The sequence below is a fragment of the Pleurodeles waltl genome, chromosome 6 (genome assembly GCF_031143425.1).
Source record: "Pleurodeles waltl isolate 20211129_DDA chromosome 6, aPleWal1.hap1.20221129, whole genome shotgun sequence".
NCBI lineage: Eukaryota > Metazoa > Chordata > Amphibia > Caudata > Salamandridae > Pleurodeles > Pleurodeles waltl.
Genome location: NC_090445.1, coordinates 1116110734 through 1116134499, shown reverse-complemented (window position 1 = coordinate 1116134499; position 23766 = coordinate 1116110734).

Here is a 23766-nt window from a genome sequence, read left to right as displayed (position 1 = left end):
ACATTGGGCCGAATGTGTCAGTTTGTAAAGCCTTTAGTCACATTATACCTGCGGCAGGTACAATGTATGCAAGGTAGGCGTTCCCACTTTAAAAGCCATGTAGAACTGAGGCAGTGAAATTTACAACATTTCACTGCGTCGTTCAGTGACTTCACTGAATCAAAAGTGTAACTCGTGCTCAGAGCAGGCATTAAACTGACACAGGGCTTTCCTATATGGGAGCCTTCCATGCATTGCTGGAGTACCATCATTTTTTTTACGCTAATCCAGCAATGTGTCAGTTTACCACCACAGATGCATCAGAATTTCGGACATATTCTGTGAAAACGTGCGCCATAGAGCTCTATATTGTAAATACAGTGCATCCATGGCTTTGTTAGGGAATTGTTAGGCAACACAAGAAATCTGACACATCAGAATCGATGCATCAGTTTCTTGTAAATGAGGCCCTGAATATGTTGTGGGTACCATTGATGCTGTAGCAGGAAGTAATGGTGTTATTTCAGAGTCTGATTGGAAGTCTCCTAATCCCTGTGATTCAACACTACAGCTTGTTTTAAAGTTTAGCAAAGAGGGCTTGCCAAGAGGCAGATGTTTCACAAATGAATTTAGAAGTTATGCACAAGTAGCTTTGTAACTCATTTATGTGGATGTTTTTGTCTCAGGAAAGGAGGCTTTGTTCCTCCGTTTGATTTGTGCCAGGATTTGATTAAGAAGATAGAGGATATATGAATATTTCATCTACTTGTAATAAAATGTAAGAGTATTAGTGATGGCTGTGAGAAAGTCACCTTTTTAGCATGTTCACCTCAATGTTTCTGACTGATACTGATGGTAACTGACCATGTCTGTGCCCTGGGCTCTGTTTAACAGGTCCAGGGCCACTGCTCCGAATAAAAGGGTTATAGTCAAATGGCACAATGTTATAATTCTAATTAGCAATAACAGACCCTGTAAGTCCCTAGTAGATAATTGCGCAAAGGGGATTCAAACTACCAATCAGTCCCTAGTATATAATAGGGGAGGGAAGTTTAGCGGCCCAGTAGATTTCCCACACTGGAGTGTGCAATGCTGTATGCCAGCTGTCATTTTGAAGGGCATCTCTGCCTAGCAGACTGTCTTTAAAATGTAAAACTTATGTAAATTCGACTTTGGAATTAAAGGCTTTTCCAAAGTAACAATCTACCTTATTTTACATATGTCACCACCAAGTTCTACACTAGATGCCCCAGTGGTAGGGTGCCATGTACCTATAAGCAGGGTAATTATAAAAAATGTTTTATATGCCCTGGTGAGGAAAAAAACTACACCTTTCACGTTCCCCTATTGTAGAAAGTTGGCTCCATAGGCTATTATGGAAATATTTTTATAAGCCTAAATATGGCTAGGAAAAAGATCAAAATGCCATGAAAGGACTCTACTGAATGGTAATGATAAATGCAACAATTTGCAAATGTTGAATTTATCGTAACTCATACAGAAAATAAGTTATGAGACTTTCTTTACTCTAAGCCAAATTCCAGCCTGATAGTGGTCTCTCCTGAATGGTCAGCCATAACAGGATTAGCAAGGCTGCTTTGAGGAGGTGATAAGTGGCTTGCACTGAGCAGAGGTTATCTGATGGGGAAGGTAGGCAGATGGTGAAGCCAGGCCAGGAAGGGGGCTGGGCGAAGCAAGCTGAGGCTTCAAAAGGATACCAGTCAGAAAGATATGCAGCCAGGCCTGCCCTCTCATCCCTATACCCCACAGATAGATGGTAGGCTTAGGAAAGAAATTTAAATATGTCCAAAGGAGCATTTAATGGATATGAACTACACCAGGGGGTTGGTTTAGCCAGATCTTACTCCTCTTGAGGAAAATCATCCATCTTGGAATGTTAAGTGCAGTGCTTTGTGGGACAAGAATATGCCACACTTTGGAGGAAGTTGTCATACTTCTGGGTGGCACCCTGAAGCTCATTGGACAAGGATGCCCACTGACTGTCCCCCAGGACGATTGAATAAAATTGGCTGATCTACATTGGAATATAACTCTGCTACCTTAAATTACAAGAAGAAGAAGGACTGCCCTGCTGAAACCTTGGTTTGCAACGCAGAGGCCTGCACACTTAAGGACTGTGTCTGTTGCACACTGGAACCACAGTCGAAAGGACTTTGCCTTGCTTCAAAAAAGGACACTGGAGTGGACTCCTTGAAGCTACAGGTTAAAAAAGCTTCCCTGCATCAACTTCCACAAAAGCCCCCAGCCTGGAGTGCGGCCAGTTGACTTGCACGGATGTAGTCCCAGCATTCCAAGGAGCTACTCACAGATTCTGGAACCTTAGATTGGAGTTGTGGATCACTTTCCTGCATCAAGAAACACTTCTGGAAGTAAGTGTAAAAGTGTCCCATTGTAGATGGCTGGAACTCTTGACTTTGTCTGGGTCCAGAGCAACCTTCCCTTTGAGCGCTATTTGCTTCTAAGCGCTAATTTTACTTTTAATCTGTAAAAATTAATATCTCTGGCTCTCTTTATTGGATTTATGTAATTTTGGTATCAGTTTAACAAGAAAAATATTTACTATTTTTTATAAACTGTGTGTTGTGTCTTACTTATTTACTGTACTGGTGTATTTAAATGCTTTACATATCTGTCTCTTGAGTTAAGCCTGACTGCTCATTGCCAAGGTACAAGGGGTTGAGCCAGGAGCTACTTGTGGGACTTTGACTGGGCACAACCCTGTGTTGGGGGTGTATTTCTAGTGGTAGGTGTGTACTTATCCCTACCAATAACCAGCCTCTAACAGTGGCCATCAATGGACAATCAGGTTACCATTATGAATGGTGTTTGGCTAGAGTGTATTGTCGCAGAGAAGCATTGGAAAACCAGTGTCCCCTTTCTTGATGCTGTTCCCTGGCGAGAAAACTCATGGGATAAAGTAGCTTTAGATTTTTCTGGACTTTTTTTGTTGTTACCAAGTAATATGACATATATCATTGTTTTGATTAATTACTTCTCCAAATGGATATATTATTCTTTTGTTGCTGCGCCTAGCACCAAGAATGCAATGAGGTTTTGGAAAGTGTTTTCTTTTTTGAAGGTTTGCCTAAACAGGTAGTAATTGACAATGGAACTCCTTTTGTTTCAAAATAAATGAAGGATTTTTTAGCTAACCATGACATCGTACATCTTCAAGTAGCTCTTTACATTCCTTCATCTAATGGTCTAGTAGAGAGAGCTAAATGCTTTATGAAGGAAGGTATCCAAGTTGCACTGTCACCTTGTTTAGATGTTTCTAATTTTCTACAGCAGAAAGTGTGGTCTAATTTGATTTTATCCATTCCATAACTGGCATCGCTCCATTAAAATTGTTGAGAGGTAGAACTCTGAAATCCAAACATTTACCAGAATGGACAGAACAAGTAGTAAATATGAGTTGCAACAAAAATTACTTTTTGATAGTAGTACTGAGATAATGTGGAAAGGTATTAGACAAAAATGCATTTTAATCAGAGAAATTAGATCAAAGATGTGAATCTCAGTGTGGGTGACTGAGTTCTCATTAAGAAACATTTCAAAGTAATGAAAGGTTAATCAAAATTTACTATTCTTGTTCAAATTGAAAACTTTGCCAAATCTACTGTCTTGTTAAAGTGTAAGGGTGGTGAAATAAGAGAAGTGTGATATATACTTCTGATATGGAAACTAACATTTATAACATGACTGGTTTGCGTTTGGATGAGAATGACTATGTTAACTGCTGTTTTTTTTCTTTAGAAAGTAGTCATGTTCCAGAATATGAGAGCTTTATGACTCAAGATGTAAGATTTTGTAAATGATGCCAGTGAGGTCAGTTCCACACAAGGTCAGATTGCCCAGTTCACAGGGTATGAAATTGCCAACCAAACTGTTGGACTATAATTTAACTTGATTTTGCTATAATTTTATTTATTTAATTATTCATTTATGCACTTTTATTGTTAGGGGAAGGGTGTACTGTAGTATGTGTGGTATAGTTATGTACTGTTTGCTTTTATCATTTGCTTATGGGTTTGTATATTGTGTAAATGTTTATGATGGCCAGAACGTTCTGGTGAGATCTTGGGTTGGATTCCAGAACATCTATGCAGCAGGGCCAGTCAGTTGTGGGCACCTGGGAGCTTGCTAATCTGTTATGCCATTAATTGTGTTTGACCACTGACTTTGCGTTTCACCACTGCGCATATTAGTTGTTCAGTGTTCACCAGTAGCACATTACATTCTGTATTCAGTTTAGACATTGCATTAGACATTACATTCTGTATTCAGCTTAGCTGCCTATGGGCTTTATCATGGAGTTCGACATTGAGCTGCGTTTTTTCACATGGTAGACCAAGCTGTGTTTTTCATATTTCGGATTCTCACAGAGCCCTAGCGTGATAAGAGAGCATATTTTTGTGTTTTTCCCTCTGCTCAGCCCAGGGAACGAGCGAGCTTTGGAGACTTGGCCACTCTCCAAAGCTTGTTCTTTTCCCACTCTGATCTACAGTAGCCAGCATGTTTTGACTGTTAGAGGAAAGGGCCTGTTAGCAGGCTTTTTCATTATAAGGGGTGTCCCTGGGCAGCAGCAGGGGAATTTTCCAAGACTTCAGTCAGGAGCGGACATCAGCTGCCTGATCTCCCATTTGGGTGGAAAATCTCTTTCTCGCAGTTGAACAGGAGTCATCAACTTGCAGGCATGAGAAAGATGACGAGCAGTGATAGGCCCTACGGGGATGAATTTTGACTTTTATTCTTTGCTTTGAAGTTATGCTATAATATAATCACATGTATTTGCTGTGTATATTACAATTGAGAAGTACTTTGATATATTTTCCTTTCATTACTGTGACTACTTTTAAACGTGTGCTTCCTACCTACTAATCTCGTCTCTCAGAAACCTCGTGGTGAAGTAATAATAATAAATGTCTTCTTTAAACTAAGAAGTCCATTCCAGAGAAGTTTTGTCAGCTCGGTCATAAGATAAGGAAAGCAAAACATTTTGGCGTGAGTTGTCAGTCTGGGAGTCGAATTAGAGATTGGAGGTGCACGATTTAAAAGGGTAATTGTTTTTGTTGTTTAGAGAATTAAAGAAGCACGGCAGACCATGTTTGAAAATGCATGTGAAGTTAAACTGCCTTATGGTGCTGTGAGAAACATGTTTTCTTGTTTATCAGGACTTTCTGAGTCTTGAGATGAGTGCTTGGATAAAGCAAAAGTGTTTTTATATTTAGAAAATGTGCTTTTTGAAAGAAATTGTGTCCCTTTTGTTCTTGACAGAAGGGTTTGGATACTTTTGTCTACTTACAGAAAAATGCATGAGAGATGTAAGCAGTTAGAACATGAAAATAAGAATTTACGTGAGCAAATTAGCCACAACAAATTATTGCAAAATAAAACTGAAATTTATAAAGCTGTTGCAGGAGAATCTGGCTTTTCCCATTCCAGTAATGAGGAGGTTATAAAAGGGGGGGGGAATGTGAGTCTCATGAGCAGAGTGTAGATCTCCGTGCGCAGAGCAGCCCACCATTTTTGGCAGTAGTTGAAGTGCATTCCTTAAAAGATTACACTGAGCACGAAGTTGAGAATGTTATATTCAGACCGCTTTTGCAATGTACGATGTGTAAAATTAATTCAGACAAGGCAGAGGTACTGTCGCAAAATGTGCAGTTTCTGGGAATTCAGTGGAATCCAGAAAATAGACAGATGTCACAGGTAAAACAAAACATTTTAAAGTTTCTTACTATTTGCACTAAGCAAGAGACACCGAGTTTCACGAGCTTGTTTGATTTTTGGAAACATTATAGCCCTCATCTGAGTAAAATCTTAACACTTTGGTACAAAGTAACTAGGCAAAAAAATGAGTTTGAAGGGAGTGAGAAGCAGCTGCGTGCTTTTGATTTGGCAAATGAAATAATTCAACAGACTTTAGATTTGTGCACAGTTCAAGAGGGAAAACAGGGGAGGACAAGGGTGCCCCTGGAACTTTGGATTAGAAAACTATCTGACTTTGTGGAGCGCCGTACTCCTTTTAAAAAACTGTTTTTGACTTGTTATTGGGCTCTAGTGAATACTGAGCAAATGACATTAAATGATAATGTAATTCTGAAACCTGAAATATCAATCATGCAGTGGGTGATTAGTTCACCTAAATCTCACAGTATAGGACAGGTACAAGACGCTAGTATCATACTATGGATCTGGTACATACAAAACAGGGCTCAAGTCACTACAGCCCTACATGAACAGGTGTCACAAGCCCCTTCACAGGATGAGGAGAGGGTGCAGGGAGTACCACAGGCAAAAGAGTCACCAGTAAAATTGAGTGCACCATTTGAATTCTTGTCCCCTGAGGATAAAAAGCGTGTTTGTTTGACTAATGATTCATTGAAATGCATGAGTACTAAAAGACAATGGAAAGCAGTGTTATACAATCCAGTTACTGAAAAGTTGTTGTCTACCACAGGAGAAGGAAAATGTAACCAATATGCAGAGTTGTACAATGTGTGTCAGACTTCAAAGCAAGAGCTGCTTGAGACATGTCATTTTTACACTGATTCTTGGTTCACGGCCAATGGATTAGCCGTTTGGTTTTCCACTATGCTTGCACATAACTCGTTAATTAATTCAGATGTTAAAGAGAAAAGTGCAAAGGCAGAAGTGTCAACCCAGAATTTTGACTTGGTGGGGATGGCTAAGTGGGCGCACCAGAAAAGTGGACATCTGGGAGAAAAAGCCACTTACAGGTGGGCAGAGGTTAGAGAGATGTACATTCCCCTAGATTTGATAAAAACAGTGATTTTGAAATGTCCTATTTGTCAGCACACACAACAGAGATCTGTCCCACAAACAGTCAAAGATCAGTTGGGGAGAGGAAAGTTACCAGGACAGATATGGCAAATTGATCAGGTTTTAGGGGGAGTGATTGCTGCAGATTACCAAGGAGAAATCAAAATTATGCTGATAACTAGAAGAGAGTCTGATTTATTCATACAGATTGGAGACAGAATTGCCCATCTTGTCATAAGTGCAGTGAATGGAGGTTTGGTAAGAAAAGAGTCTGCCCCAGCCTTTCTGACAGTGCAAGGAAAGGGAAGCTGTGGTGCAGTAGATAAAAACCTCAGTGCTAAGGTGTGGGTTGAATCCCCAAATGACCCTCCAGAACCTGCAGAAATCATAACAAAGGGCCCCAATAACGTCCTGCTGATTATAAAACAAGGGAAAGAGAAAGGAGGGCACATTCCAGATGACAAATGTTATTTGCAAGAAAAGTCATACTTTTTTCTTTTGCAGATCCTACCACGACTCGCCACTGACCATGAGTGTGCTGTGTGGTCTCCCTTCGGGTGTTTGCGTGTGGGGTCGGGGGAGGGACCGCACCCCCAACCTGAACTTGATTGATTAAAGTACAAACCTATTTTGTGCAATTGGCGCCTTCAGTTTAAATTCTACATGGGATCAATATAAAGTTTGTCAACTTGTTTGATTACGTTCTTCCACTGGAACTAAGCAACATTGCCAGTTAACTGTCTGTGTTTTTTCTTGTGGAAACCTGACTTTCACTTACATTCCAGCAAACCTTTCAGGTGTACCGTGTACCTTTATATGAGTAGAACTCATGCTACATCAACTTGCTATTTTAGAGACACTCCTCAATCAGTTATTATCCCAATCAGAGTATATAGGTTTCAGTCTTTTCATTGTAGATGTATCTGATTTGAAAGGTTATGAGATCAATATGTTAATCCACTTCCATTGCTTTACAGTGATTGCTTTTATCATTCAAATCTGATTTGCTTATAATGTTTTAGTTTTTTGTTTTGTTTCTAATAAGAGGAATGTAAACAAAAGTCATTGGTCATAGGGTGGATATGTTATGCATTAATTGTGTTTCACCACTGACTTTGTGTTTCACCACTGCGCATATTAGTTGTTCAATGTTCACCAGTAGCACGTTACATTCCGTATTCAGTTTAGACATTGCATTAGACATTACATTCTGTTTTCAGTTTAGCTGCCTATGGGCTTTATCGTGGAGTTTGACATTGAGCTGTGTTTTTCCACATGGTAGACTAAGCTGTTTGATTCGTATTTCGAATTCTCACCGAGCCCTAGCGTGATAAGAGAGCGTATATTTTGTGTTTTTCCCTCTGCTCAGCCCTGGGAACAAGCGAGCTTGGGAGACTTGGCCAAACTCCAAAGCATGATCTTTTCCCACTCTGATGTACAGTAGCCAGCATGTTTTGACTATTAGAGGAAAGGGCCTGTTAGCAGGCTTTTTCATTATAAGGGGAATCCCTGGGCAGCAGCGGGGGAATTTTCAAAGACTTCAGTCAGGAGCGGACGTCAGCTGCCTGACCTCCCGTTTAGGTAAAAATCTCTTTCTCGCAGTTGAACAGGAGTCATCAACTTGCAGGCATGAGAAAGATGACGAGCAGTGATAGGCCCTACAGTGATGAATTTTGAGTTGTATTCTTTGCTTGAAAGGTATGCTATAAAATAAGCACATGCATTTGCTCTGTATATTACAATTGAGAAGTACTTTGATTTATTTTCCTTTCATTGCTGTGACTACTTTTAAATGTGTGCTTCCAAACTACTAATCTCGTCTCTTAGGAACCTCGTGGTGAAGTAATAATCATAAATGTCTGCTTTAAACTAAGAAGTGCATTCCAGAGAAGTTTTGTCAGCTCGGTAATAAGATAAGGAAAGCAAAACATAGTCTTGCCGGGTCATGGGTCTAATGACTGGATTAATTCTACTTTGAAACCTACTGCTGTCCCTGAGTGATTCATTGGCTGGCTACTACTTGCCCACTACACTGACCTATGCCTGTAAATGGGAGTAACTTAAACTCATGTATGTTAGGCTGTATTTATAAATGTGGATGTAAGTCAGTGATACAGAGTCAATAGGGTATTAAAGAATGTGTGAATAAGTTTACACTCTCCTAACAATGAGTGACCCCTTCCTTGTTAGTTATGGAGATCCAATTCCAATGGTGTGCACATTCACTTGGGTGTAACCCTTTCGGCATCTACAAGCCTTTCTAGGTGAGTCAATCAATTCTCTATTATACTGGCAAATAGCGTAAAATAGTTACAGGTCACAAGAAAGATAAAACAGTCATCATTAAAATTCAGTAAAGTCTTGTAGAAGTGCAGATGTAAACAATAGCATTCAAAATATGTCCTCTGCTACAACAGTTTCTTCACAGTCAGTCCGGCTATCTAAATATGTGAAGCTGCTGAACAGTGAAATTGATGGGATGTCGATGCTGAGCAGGAGCGTAGCTTGGCCAGTATGCTTGGGGGGTGTGAGCGTCAGACTTCCCAACAATCATGCTGGGATATACTAGAAGCAAGACATGAGGGGGTCTTAATGAGCAGTGGAAAGAGAGAGGAGTGAGGATCGATGGGGGTCCTTAAAAAGCAATAGTTTTAAAACTAATCAACATTTTAAGGCCTTCAAAACATAGACAAGAAAAAGTGTGCGTGTTTTTGTCCTGTGAGCGAGTAAAAATCCAAGGTGAAATCCGACAGAAGCTTCACATTACATGACTGAAATCACATGTACTCAACTATTTATTACAGAATACATTTTTGATAACACCCCAAACACTATCCCTGAAGCTATGCCCCTGGTTGTACGTCCAATTACCAAGGCTTCCATGTAATTTAAAATGTCATAGGCCCTGAAAAGACGTATCAGTCTTTTCCTACGTATGCTGGTGGATTTTGTTCAAAAAAGCTGAACATGATTTTATAGTGAATTTACCATGACTACATGCAACCTTAACATGCAAATTGAGGTGCAGACCTTACTACTGCTAGGAGTGTGGGATAATGCAAAAGTAACCTCAGTTATCACAGGGGTGGGGTATGGGAAAAGAAAGCCCATGGGAAAAGTATTTAAAGTGAGAGTAGAAAGGATTATCAAAGTCAATTTAAAATTGTGTTAAAAAAAAAACCTAGTCCAAAATGATGCATATTAAGTGTAAATTTGAAATATGCATTACTTGGGCTTTTGGAACAGTTGTTTTGTTTTCCATACACTTAGGACTGTTCCCTGAAACAGATGAAGTATGAATGTTTGGGGTTGGACAATTAGCAAATAACTTAAATCATTAATTAAGTCAATTTTTAGGTTGAGCATAAGCATACGGCCTCTTGTATACTTTTAGTATACTTACAACTGTGGGCTTAAGGCCCTTTCATTTCTACGTTTCAGTGTTTTCTTTTTGGGATCGGTGACTAACTACTGTATAATTACACTTTCCTGTGTTTATATGTTATTTGGGGAACTTTTTCTTTCTTGGTTTCCTGCTCCTGTCATTGTGCTTACAATGCTGAGCTCAGGGGCACTGTATATGCACTCTACTGCTTCACCTGAGTGCTTAAATCACACTCACCCACGCTGTATTCTTGCTTGTCCCGCCATTCAATCACCCTTCCCTGCTGTTGTTTGTTAACTCCTATGCCACCATGGCTGCTTGCCCTGTACCCCTTCTTTTCTTTTGCCCTCCTCCTTTGCGCTCATGGCGGTATGTTTTTCTTCTTCTTCCTTATTTCCGTGCATCTTGCTGTTTCTTTGAAATGTCTGCAGGTCTTTTTTACTTTTTTTTTTTTTGCTGTTTTATGTAGCGTGAACACAACACAAAGGTATTGGAATACTTTTTTTTTTTTGTAGTTTTATATACTGCAATCTCGATACAAAGGTATTACAGTGATTTACGTGAGCAAGGGTTACATTACACAAGAACACATTCATTTTTGGTAGCAAGGGGAAATTACATGATTTGCCCAGAAATACAGGCTGTTCAGCCGGCGCAGAGGCTCGAACTGTGTTCCCCAGCTCCAAATTCCGCAGCTCTAGACCTTTCGCCACATCCTCTCCCCTAGGATTCTTGTCTGGTGTGTGTTGGGGCAGCCTGGGAATAACTTGTTTTTTTTTCATATAGCGCTTAGTTATACAGGTTCTGTCATTTCATAACACTGCAAAGCAGGTGCCATTCTTAACAAAATCAATATTATTGATTTGCATCGACCTTGCAGAGATGAAGAGGTGAAAAAACGATGTCAGGATTGTGATCTGACATTCTCATTCTGACAAGACCTCTGCAGTGGGTGCATTAAAAACCCCTTCGCTGCAAGGCCTTTATCCCCTCCTGTGCCGGGCCTTTTTTTGGCTATGTGGGGTAGTTCTCGCTTAGGCCCTCATAACTTTTTGTCCACATAAGCTATCCACGCCAAATTTGCGTCCTTTTTTTCCAGCATTTTAGGGATTCTAAAGGTACCCAGAGTTTGTGGGTTCCCCTTGAGGAGACCAAGAAATTAGCCAAACTACAGCTAAAATTATGTTTTTTTCACACAAATGGGAATAAAGTGCTGCAGAAGAAAACATGCGTTTTTTCCCTGAAAACGGCATCAGCAAAGGGTTTGTAGTGCTAAAATCACCATCTTCCTAGCTTTCAGGAACAGGCAGACTTGATTCATAAAACTGCATTTTTCGACACAATTTTGGCATTTTACTGGGACATACCCCATTTTAACTGTTTTTTGTGCTTTCAGCCTCCTTCCACTTAGTGACAGAAATGGATGTGAAACCAGTGGTGGATCCCGGACAGCTAAACATTTCTGAAAAGTAGACAAAATTCTGAATTCAGCATGGGGTCATTTGTGTAGATCCTTCAAAGTTTTCCTACAGAAAATAACAGCTAAAATAAAAATAATATTGAAATTGAGTTGAAAAAAACAGCTATTTCTCTCCACGTTTTCTTCTGTAACTTTTTCCAGCTATTGCAGATTTTTAAAAGCTATACACCGTTATGTCTGCTGGACTCTTCTGGTTGCGAGGATATATATGGGCTTGTAGCTAAATTTGAGATTTGTGAGGGATTCTGGGTGAGAAAATGTTGGTGGATCCACACAAGCCACACCTACCTGGACTCTACTGGATGTCTAGTTTTAAAAAATGTCTGGTTTTGGTAGGTTTTCCTAGATGACCACCGCACCCTGGACCAAAAACTCAGGTGACCCTCCCGCAGAAACAAGTAGTTCTGTAATAGATCATTTTGATATGTCCATGTCCTTTTGGGATGGTCCAGACATTCATATTGTGAAAAGAAACGTCCTTAGGTTATACTAAAAAGAGCCCTCACCCACCAACCTAGTTGGTGGAATGCTTCATCATCGGGGTCCCACCCTAAACACCTAGCATGTCACGGGTGTGTTCCGACGCCTGATGACAGCGGAGCGGGTTTTTTCATTTTTAATTTTACTTCACATAATGGTTGGATTTGGCACGAGGGTGAGTGATGGTTCAATAGATCAAATTTTATTAACAAGAGATTTCACAAAAATGAAATGCACTGTTAATAACTGAAAGGCCACAAAACTGAACCAATGACTCACAGCTCATTAGCTGTAAAGCCAAGTCAAAGTATCAACCGTTTTACAGTCCATTCACTCACCTTTCATACGTAATATGCACAAGACAATTCACGCCGCCAGCCGCAGGCCCAGCACATTACAACACTCACATTAACAGACAGCGCCATTCATGGGCCCTTCACTTTCATATGCCCACATGCCTGACACAGCAATCACACCAGCTGACGGAGTCTGTGACTGGCATTTGGCTAGCAGTGTGTCGTAGTGGCCAACAGCAAGTCACTATTTACACCGCCAGACAAGCGCCACTCCACGCACACCACCAGCCAAGCGCCACTCCACGCACACTGCCAGAACTCTTTGTTTTAACAGAAAAGAAAACACTAACTAATTATAAGTAAGTACAAAACTACAAAAACAAAGGGGGTCATTACACCCCTGGTGGAAGGCGGACAACCGGCGGTAAGACCGCCAACAGGCCGGCAGTCTTACTCTGTGGAATTATGACCATGGCGGTTACCGCCATGGTCATCCGCCGGTTCTCCGTTCCGGCCGCCAGGGCGGAGACGACCGCCGGGCTGGAGACCTGGGTCTCAAGCCCGGCGGCCGTCACTATACCGCTGGCGGTATTTGGACCCAGCTTACCGCCGTGGATTTCCAGCGGTTTGAACCTCCATGAAATCCTTGGCGGTAAGCACTATCAGTGCCAGGGAATTCCTTCCCTGGCACTGATAGGGGTCTCCCCCACCCCCACCCGACACCCTCCCCTGGCCCCCCACCACCCCTGCCACCCCCCAAAGGTGGCAGGGCCCCCCACCCCACCCTGACCGCCAACATCACTTCACCCATACCCGCACCACCTACATACTTACACGCACACACGCCGACATACATGCCTACATCCACACACACAGTCATACACGCACACCCACATTCAAACATACATGCACACAGACATACCCACAGACATACACGCACTCATTCCCATACACACAACAACCCTGCAGGCATACACGCACTCACACCCCCTCTCTACATACACACACGCACACCCCCATGCACCCACACAACACACAACACCCCCCCACCCCCTCCCCTCACGGACGATCGACTTACCTGGTCCGACGATCCTCCGGGAGTGGACGGGAGCCATGGGGGCAGCTCCGCCGACACCACACCGCCAACAGAACACCGCCACGGCGAATCACAGGACGTGATTCGCTGGGCTGTGTTCTGTTGCCGTGGCGGTGGAGCAACCTCCACTTCCCCGCCTCCTGCCAGTATGGCTGTTGGCGGCTCTCCGTCCGTAAAAGGACGGAGAGCTGCCAACGGTCATAATAGGCCGAGCGGCAAACCGCCACCAATGGCGGTCTTCCGCACGGCGGTTCCTCGGCGGTCTTTAAAAAAGACAGCTGAGGTCAAAATTACCCCCAAAAGCTCTAACTAAATACAACAGTAATGCCAACTATGAAACTGAACAAAAAATATAAAACAACATAGAACAGGCAGTTTATGCTCCTTGTAGTTCCCAATAATTATTTTGGGTGTGGTAATTTCCGAAGCAGCCGGCCACACACAGCCTAGGCTTAGAAGGACAATCGAGGCAATACATACGAGTCTTCCTCCGGATACCTCTTCGGGCACAGACTCTACATTTCTTAGCGGCAAAGTCTTTTTTTGGCATGGGAGGAATGTGATCAGGAAAGTGGAGATCTTTAAATCTAGCCTCAACCTCTGCCAGTGCTCCTCTAGGAACTCTTGCCTATTCCACCACAACAAGGCTGTCTGTCACAGACTCCTGAAATTTAACAAAAGTCATCCTTGACTCTGGAAAACAATCTTTGAACACTATAAAAGCAATAAAAGTTGCTAAATGGAAAAGATGAATTGCTAACTTCTTATACCAAATGTAAGACTTACCTAAAGCAGAGTAAGGTTCCAATCAATCAATCAATCAATCAAATACATTTCTTAAGTGCACTACTCACCCGGTAGGGTCTCAAGGCGCCGGAGGGGGATTGGGGGGGTTTCTGCTCGAAGAGCCATGTTTTGAGGTGCTTTCTGAAGGTTAGGAGGTCCTCGGTCTTGCGTAGGTTGGTGGGGAGGGAGTTCCAGGTTTTGGCGGCGAGATGGGAGAAGGATCTGCCGCCGGAGGTGGTGCGTTGGATGCGGGGGACTGTAGCGAGGGTGAGGTCGGCGGAGTGGAGCTGTCGAGTTGGTTTGTGGAAGTTGATTTGTTCGTTGAGGTAGGCCGGTCCGGTGTCGTGGAGGGCTTTGTGAGCGTGGACAAGGATTTTGAAAATGATCCTTTTGTTGATGGGCAGCCAGTGTAGGGATCTGAGGTGGGCGGAGATGTGTTCGTGGCGAGGGAGGTTGAGGATGAGACGTGCGGCTGCGTTCTGGATGCACTGGATTTTGCTCTGAAGCTTGGCTGTGGTCCCAGCGTAGAGGGCGTTGCTGTAGCCCAGTCTGCTGCTTATGAGGGCGTGCGTGACAGTTCTTCTTGTTTCTAAAGGAATCCATTTGAAAGTCTTGCGTAGCATGCAAAGGGTGTTGAAGCAGGAGGGTGATATGGTGTTGATTTGCTGAGTCATGGTGAGGGATGAGTTCAGTATGATGCAAAGATTGCGTGTCTGGGTGGCGGGTGTTGGGAGTGGTCCAAGGGTGGTGGGCCACCAAGAGTCATTCCATGCTGTCTTGTTGGGACCGAAGATGATGATCTTGTTTTTTTCTGAGTTCAGTTTGAGGTGGCTTGCTGTCATCGAGTTAGCGATGGCGAGGAGTCCGGCGTTTAGGTTACTCTTGGCGGTGGATGGGTTCCTTGTGAAGGAGATGATGAGCTGTGTGTCGTCAGCGTATGAAATGATGGTGAGGCCGTGGGGGCGGATGATGTTGGCGAGTGGAGCCATGTAGATATTGAAGAGGGTAGGGCTGAGGGAGGATCCTTGGGGGACCCCACAGATGGTCTTGGTGGCTGTAGACCGGAAAGGAGGAAGGCAAACTCTTTGGGTTCTTTCTGAGAGGAAGGAGGTGAGCCAGTCCAGGGCTTTGTGGTGAATTCTGGCGTCGAAGAGGTGTGTGAGAAGGGTTTGGTGGCATGCGGTGTCGGAAGCTGTGGATAGGTCCAGGAGGATGAGGGCGACGGTTTCGCCCTTGTCCAATCTAGTCCTGATGTTGTCTGTACAGGCGATGAGGAGGTCTCTGTACTGTGGTTTTTGTGGAATCCAGACTGGGAGACATTGAGTATGTTGTTGTCTTCTAGGAAGCGAGACAGTTGTATGTTTACTATCTTCTCTAGGACCTTTGCGGAGAAGTGGAGTAGAGAGATAGGTCAGTAGTTTGTGAGGTCTTCAGGGTCTGCTTTGTTTTTTTTTAGAAGAACGTTGACTTCGGCGTGTTTCCAAATATCTGGGAAGGTTGCAGTCTCAAAGGAGCTGTTGATGATGGCCCGGAGCTGGGGAGCGATGATTTGGCTGGCCTTGTTGAAGATGTGGTGGGAGCAAGGGTCTGTTGGGGAGCCTGAGTGGATGGGGCTCATGGTTATGCCAGTTTCTTCATCGTTGGTGGGGGTCCAGGTGTTCAGTACGTTGGTGCAGCATGGTGCCATGGTGTTGGCTGTGTCGGTGGTGGTGATGGTGGGTGATGACGATGTGAAGCTGCCCTGTATGTCTGGGATCTTGTGGTGTAACTAGTTGGAGAGGGAGTTGCAGAGGTCTTGGGAGTGTGGAGGGTCGATGGCGCAGGATTTGGGTTTGGTGAGTTCTTTGATAATGGCAAAAAGTTCCTTGCTGTTGTGTGCGTTGTCTATGCGTTTTTTTGTAGAAGGATCGTTTGGTGATCCGGATGAGCTGGTGATGTTTGCGCATGGCTGATTTGAGGGCAGAGGACTTGTTCACTGAGTGTTCTTGGCGCCAGGCTTTCTCAAATTTTCAGCATTCTCGTTTGGAAGACTGAAGTTCTGTGGTGAACCAGGGGGCTGTCTTGATGGTGCAGGTGTTGTTGGTTAATTTGAGTGGGGCGAGGGAGTCTGCGCATGCTTATAGCCATCACGTGAGGTTGAGGGCGGCAACGTTGGGGTTGTTGGTACTGGGAGGTGGAGCTTGTGCGAGGTTGGAGATCAGTTGTTCTTTGGAGATCTTGTTCCACTTGCGGTAGGGGGTAGGATGTTGTTGGTGGTGGGTGGTGGGCTTCAGGAAGGAGAAGTGGACGCAGTGGTGGTCAGTCCAGTGGAGTTCAGTGGTGTGAGTGAAGGTGATGTGGCTGCTGGAAGTGAAGATGGCGTCTAGCGTGTGACTGGCTGAGTGGGTGGGTGAGGTGACCAGTTACTTAAGGCCGAGGTTTGCGAGGTTGTCCTTGATGGTGCAGGTGTTGTTGGTTATTTTGAGTGGGGCGAGGGAGTCTGCGCATGCTTATAGCCATCATGTGAGGTTGACTGCGGCAACGATGGGGTTGTTGGTACTGGGAGGTGGAGCTTTTGCGAGGTTGGAGATCAGTTGTTCTTTGGAGATCTTGTTCCACTTGCGGTAGGATGTTGTTGGTGGTGGGTGGTGGGCTTCAGGAAGGAGAAGTGGACGCAGTGGTGGTCAGACCAGTGGAGTTCGGTGGTGTGAGTGAAGGCGATGTGGCTGCTGGAAATGAAGATGGCGTCTAGCGTGTGACCGGCTGAGTGGGTGGGTGAGGTGACCAGTTACTTGAGGCCGAGGTTTGCGAGGTTATCCAGCAGGGCCGTGGAGTTGCAGTCGTGGGTGCTTTCCAGGTGAAAGTTAAGGTCACCGAGGAGTAGGTAGTCCGTGGAGGCGAAGGTGTGGGAGCTGATAGTGTCTGCGATGGTGTCACAGAATGGGGGGCGGGTTCCTGGTGGTCTGTAGATGAGGGTTCCTTTTAGGGTGGTGTTGGCGTTGACATGTACCTGAAAGTGTAGGTGCTCTGTGGTGTTTAGGGTGTCTTTGGTGTTGGTGGAAATCTTGATGGAATTTCTGTGCATTATGGTGATTCCTCCTCCTGGTTTGTTGATACGGTCTGTACGGGTGATTTTGTATCCTTCTGGGATGGCTATGGCGATGTTGGGTTCCAATGAGGAGTTCATCCATGTTTCAGTGAGGAAGGCAATGTGGGGAGAGTTTGTCATGAGTAGGTCCCAAAGCTCGATGGTGTGCTTGTGGACTGAGCGGGTGTTAAGGAGGATGCAGTTGAGGTGATTGGTGCTTGTTGGTGTTGTTGGTGCGAGTGCAGGAGAAGCGGCATGAGTAGCATGCGAAAGGTCTGTGTGTGTGTCTGGGGTTGGTCTGGGTGCAGGTGGTGTGCCGGCTGGGGTTGAGAGCAAGGAGCTCTGTGGAGGAGTAGTGGCGCTTGGGGGGGCCGGAGGAGCGTGGATCAGGGGGACAGGCTATGGGCGCGGTCCTGGTGAGGACGGGTGCAGACGGGTGCAGACGGGCTTGCCTCTGGCGTGCCAGCGGCACGCTCGCTGCAATCGGCCCCTGCGCGGCCGCCATTAAGAAGGGGAAGTGGGAGAGAGGAGCAGCTGGGAGGCGGGAGGTAGTGGCCAATGGGGACGCGAAGGGGACGGGGACGCAGCAGCAGGATTGAACAACCGGCAAGAGCCGGAATTGAGCACGGGACAATCAGAGAAGGCAAAACGAAGCGGAGCAGCAAATTGGCACAGGCAACGCCAAAAACAGTGCACAAAACGAAATACAAGTTACAATGCACACTAGATACGCCTACCACTAGGCACCAGGGATGAGGCGCAGGCAGGTTTCTGCGGGTGGTGCATTGCCTCAAACTTCCTTCTGCAGCAAAGGCAGGGTCAGGGGCACGGAGGCAGGCTGGTGGAGCCAAGTGTACTACTGGCCCAATCTACTGTATCTACACCACCCATGTGCTTATTGTAGTCCAAAATGCACGCAGATTTGTGCACTTTGGCAACCTGACCCCAAACAGTCACAGGGGGAGTACTGGATGATAGTCAGCATGTAGACGTCCCTCGTGTCTGCAAATTTCACAGCTAGCAGCTCATCATTACGCAAGGCAGTACACTGTCCCCTCTCAAGTTTTTACACACAAGCTCCCTTGGATAGCCTTTATGGTTAGGTTATGTTAGGTTAGAGTGGATTGTGGCAACAGTGTCCACTCTGAATAATACCCTGAACAATTGCACTTCAGTGTAGAAGTTATCTAGGTACAAACGGTGACCTTTGTTAAACAGTCATCTACCAAGTTCCCACACAATTTTCTCACTAACTCCAAAAGTGGGCAGACAACCAGCGGGGTCAATACTGGAACCCCTACCAGTGTAAACCCGGAAATTATAAACATATCCTGTACTACTTTCATTCAGCATATACATCTTAATTCCATACCGTGCCCTCTTGCTAGGAATGTACTGTCCAAAACCCAAATGGCCCTTGAACAATACCAAAGATTCGTCCACAGATATTTCTTTCTCTGGAACATAGACCTCTGAAAACCGATCTACAAAGTGATCAAGGATAGGCCTATTCTTAAAACACGGTCATAATCAGGGTGATCTTGTGGCAAGGCTAAAGCATTGTCAACAAAATGCAGCATCCGAAGAAGAAGCAAATACCGATTATGAGTCATGGTTGCAGGAAATATAGCCGTTGCCATCAAGGGACTAGTAGACCAATAAGAAGCCAGTGACGGCTTCCTTATCAACCCCATCAAAAAAGTAAAACCGAAGAACTTTTTCATTTCTTCCAGATTTGTGGGAATCCACTTGGTAGCTCTAGAGTGTGGCCTAAGTCTGGTACTGTTGTCCCTCAAATACTGCTCAGCATACACATTGGTCTGCTCATCAATATCTTCCAAAAATACATTATCCACAAACAACTGAAAGAAATTGATAGGCAAAAAGTTTTCTGTATTGGCTCTACACCCCGGGAGACCAGTAAAGGTAGGCAACTATGGCTGCTCCATGTTTGGGGCAACCCAGAGTTCAGGTCTTCCATTGGGAAGCCTTTGAGCCGCTGGCTGCTGCACTATTGCACATCAGTGTCCTTCTCTAAAACAGGCACTTCATGTGCACTGAGAGTGGCGTCAATATCAGATGATTCCTCTTGGACCGAAAATTCACTGCCAGAATTTTGCACTTCCTCCTCTGCCTCAGATGAAGAGCACTTGTGGCTCGCGCAAATTTAAAAGAGGGCGCACGCGGGGGGGGGGACTAAATAAAAAATAATTACATTTGAAAAAATACTTATTTGCGCTCCCGCCCCACACAGCTCCTCTGCCTCATCCGTCTTCTGCTGCAGGCACAGGCTCCCAGCCTGCCCTGCGCCAATCCTGACGCTGCTTGGAGCAGCATCAGGATTGGCTGGGAGCACCCAGTCAGGGCGCTCCCAGGCAGACTGGGAGCCTGTGCAGGCTCTCTCTCTGGGCTGGCGAAAGCCCTGTACGCATGTGTCTCCGGCCGTCCAAACACACATGCGCTCTGAGGGGGAGTGCTCTCAGTGCACGTCACCCCGTGGCTCCGCCCCTTTTCCCAAAAAACAATCATAAACACGGTTTATGATAGTTTTTTGGCAAAAGGTTTGCAGCTGCAGCTGCTCACGGGGGGTGCGACGCTCCTCCGCCCTTATGGAGGAGCCACCCCTGATGCAGAGTCAGTCTAATAATCATGCTCAAAAAGCATACCAACAACCTGCTGAGTGGTCATCCTGCGGCTAGCCATGATCCTTCCTACGAAAAGTAACTTGACAAATGCACCACCAACAACCAGCACTTTGTGAGATAAGTAATAAACAAAGTGTGGCTTTATCACAAAGAGTTATAAACACAAAAACTATACCACTCACTTGCCTGAAAAAGCTATACTCATCAGCAACTACTCTGCAGAGACATAGCAATCACCAATGATATCCCACTAAAAAGAAAAGAATATTATACATAAGACAACACTTGTGCACAAATCTAAGGACAATTTCACACACAAACCAGCATTTAGTACACCACTTACAAAAATGTCATTCATGCAGGGCAAGAATACTCATTTGGAGTAAATTGTTTTTTCTTACCTAAAACATGCAGCTACGCAAACTGCAGGTCGACCACTGCCGAAACCACAAGGAGTCACAGCAAAGGAAGCAAAAGCTTTGAACTAGATCAAAAAGGAGAAATAAACCATTATAATCACAAATGTAAATACTTCGCCAGTTGACCAACACCCCCCCCCCCCCCCACCAAACATTTCGAAATTTCCCCTGGTGTCTAGTGGTTTCTGCCCCCCTCGGGGCAGATGGGCCTTAAAAACTAGACCGATCTGCCCCCGAGGTGGGCAGAAATGGCCAACAGTCAAGTGCCCCCTATGGGGGGGTGACCCTTGCCCACCGGGCTGCCCCCCCCACAAAAAGAAACTGAAACAAAAATTGTCCCTGGTGTCTTAGTGGGTTCTGCTCCCCTTGGAGGCAGATGGGCCTAAAAAAATAGGCTGATCTGCCCCCAAGGGATGCAGAGATGGCGTTTAGTAATGTGCCCCCATGGAGAGCGACCCTTGTCCAAGGTGCCGCCCCCCCCAAACAAAAAACACACAATCCCTGGTGCCTAAGTGGCTTCTGCCCCCCCCTTGGGGGAAGATGGGCCTAAAAAAATAGGCTGATCTGTCCCTAAGGGAGGCAGAAATGTCTAACAGTTCTGTGCCCTCTTTGGGGGGGGAACCCTTGCCTAAGGGGCCGCCCCCAACACAAAAAATAAATAAAAATAAAAAAAGCCCTGGTGTCTTCGTGGCTCCTGCCCTCCTTGGGGGCAGATGAACCTAAAAGAAGTAGGCAGATGGGGCAGAAATGGCCATTAGTAATGTGTACCCATGGGGAACGACCCATGCCCCAGGGGCCACCCCCCCAAACGAAAAACACACGATCCCTGGTGCCTAAGTGGCTTCTGCCCCCCCTTGGGGGCAGATGGGCCTAAACAAAATAGGCCGATCTGCCCCCAAGGGGGCAGAAATGGTGATAAACAATATGCCCCCCTAAGGGGAGTAACCCCTGCCCAAGGGGCGGCTCCCCCCACATGTAATACACACAAACACAAAATACCTGGTGTCTAGTGATCATTCCTGCTGCTCGATCGTGGTGCGATCGGGAACCAGGGATGCTGAAAGAGACATTGAGGGAAAGGGAAACCCTTTCCTTTCCCCTGATGCCTCTTTTAGAAGAACCCCCCCCCCCAGCCGGAGGAGAAACTTGCTGTGTTGCTTCCAGCATGATGGCAGCCTCAAATGATGTCAGCGCGTGATCGCGTTCTGATGTCCCTAGATGGGGAGAGGGTCGGGTCGTAGGGGAAGCACTTCTCCCATCCCTGCCCCCTTGGCCCATGGGGGTGAGTGCTAGGCCGATGCCAGGACGTAATGGTTACGTCCTTGGCACAGGAGCGCTGTGCCACATTACGTCCCCGACACAGAAGGGGTTAACCAACTGACTTGAGTAGAGATTAACACTAGACGATAGTTTGTGCTCTTGGTAACCTCGCTAGGGTCACCAACCAAGCACATAGGTTAGTTCTAGGTAAGAAGATGGTGAAATGTGTTGTCTCCAAAACGGTTTAAAAGGAGTTGTGACTCCTAACCAAAGCACTTCAGGTCCTCAAGCTTAATAGCAAAAAACACCTAGCCTTCGGATGTAAATTAGGCCTCTTAAAAATAGAGTTCAGTTAGTAGAGGCAGCCATTTTACTAATCGTGTAGCGCAAAGAAGCTAACACAAGGGTTCCACAGTGAGAGGGGCAGCGTATCATACGGCACAAAAGTGGAGCAAACTCCATCACTTCTTCCTCTTCACAGGTGTCATGGCTTTGATTACAGTCCGCTTACAGCTAGTGCAACCTTACAGATTGCACCCCCCCCGAAGCTCTGCCTAAAACAGTGCTTGAATAGCACTGCTTCCTGTTTGAAGAAACACTACCTCGAATACCCCCTCCAGTCGCTATCTCAGCCGCAGAATGCTTCCCCATCAACCTCTGGACTCCTGTGTATGTTGATCCATGCATTGGCTGTCACAGTCCATTAATGTTAACATGCTTTCCTCTATTCCACCGCAGGCTTCATGTAACCACTCTACTAAGTTCCCAAGCATCCTTGATATAAACCATATGCATTATTTCTGATTGTAGTGGTTACCAAGTACATGGACAATCAATGTCAAGAAAATTTCTTTCTGACTCTATCAAGTGGCCCTTTTCTCATGGCTGCTTCTACTCGAGGTCCTCTTAGTGCTTCACCACTCCTCCCTGTGTCTATAGGAATATATGTGTGTTTGTTTATATGGGTACACACCACAAGGACTACATATTCAAGTCAATCCTGGACAGTAACAGTAAAAACTCCATGGGCAGGAGATGTTTTAAACAGGAGAACTGTTGTTTCACAAACTGTGGCCACCAGGACCAACCACTGCTTGTACTTAGGTAACCCAAATGGGTTGTTGTGACTGAAGTCTTTTTTTTAATAAGACAACAAACAGGCAGGATCCATGCCAGGCTTGCAGGGTAACCATTGTGTAAACAAGTTCCATATAAATTATTTTTATGTAATGTATCTTATGTGGGTATCAAGAAACTCTGACGTGGTTCTGGACCTACCTTGGATTCCAAAAAAAACATACATTTGAATCCTTTTCATAGCCTGAAAAAATGCCAATGAACCAGCCCTGTAGAAGCCTCCCTGTTCACCACTGGTCTAGGCGAAAAATCACTCTATTGTCCAAACTGAGGCTTTCCGCTGTACTCTGAATGGTCCAGATGGTAAGACCAAGACCAGCGGCGGCCCCATAACTCATGGGGAGGGGCGGACGGGGGGAAGAGGTAAAGATGTGTTTTTTTTACCTTGCCTCCGTCCCTGCCGCCTCGCTCGTTGCTCCTCTTGTGGTGCCCCAACATTCACTGCTGAGACACCAGCACAGGCTCCCCAGCAATCCTGGTGCTGCTTTCATGCTAAACTTAACATGAAAGCAGAACCAGGATTGGTCTGGGCAGCTCGGACTGCCGCTCAGATCCAGCCGTGGGGTCTGTGCAATTTCTCCAGCCCAGCTGTTAAACACAGTCGGGCTGAAGAAACCTAAGTGTGCATGACGGCCAGACAAACACACATTTGCACCTAGGTGCACTCTCCCCTCCTCCCATCCCATCTCCCGTGACCTAGCCACACCCGTCCCTGCCCTGCTGGCTGTGCCAGAAGCAAAAAAATAAGACAATGGTAAACTATTGATTTATTTTTCTGCTTCTGTCTCAGCCAGTGGGGCAACCCTCCTTCGCCATAGCGAAGGCGCTGCCCCAGGCCAAGACTTCAAATTTTGAGTAGACACCCCAACAGAGATAATTCTGACTTCAAAACCATCCGCTAGTTCACAAATGTATGCACACAAAAGGCA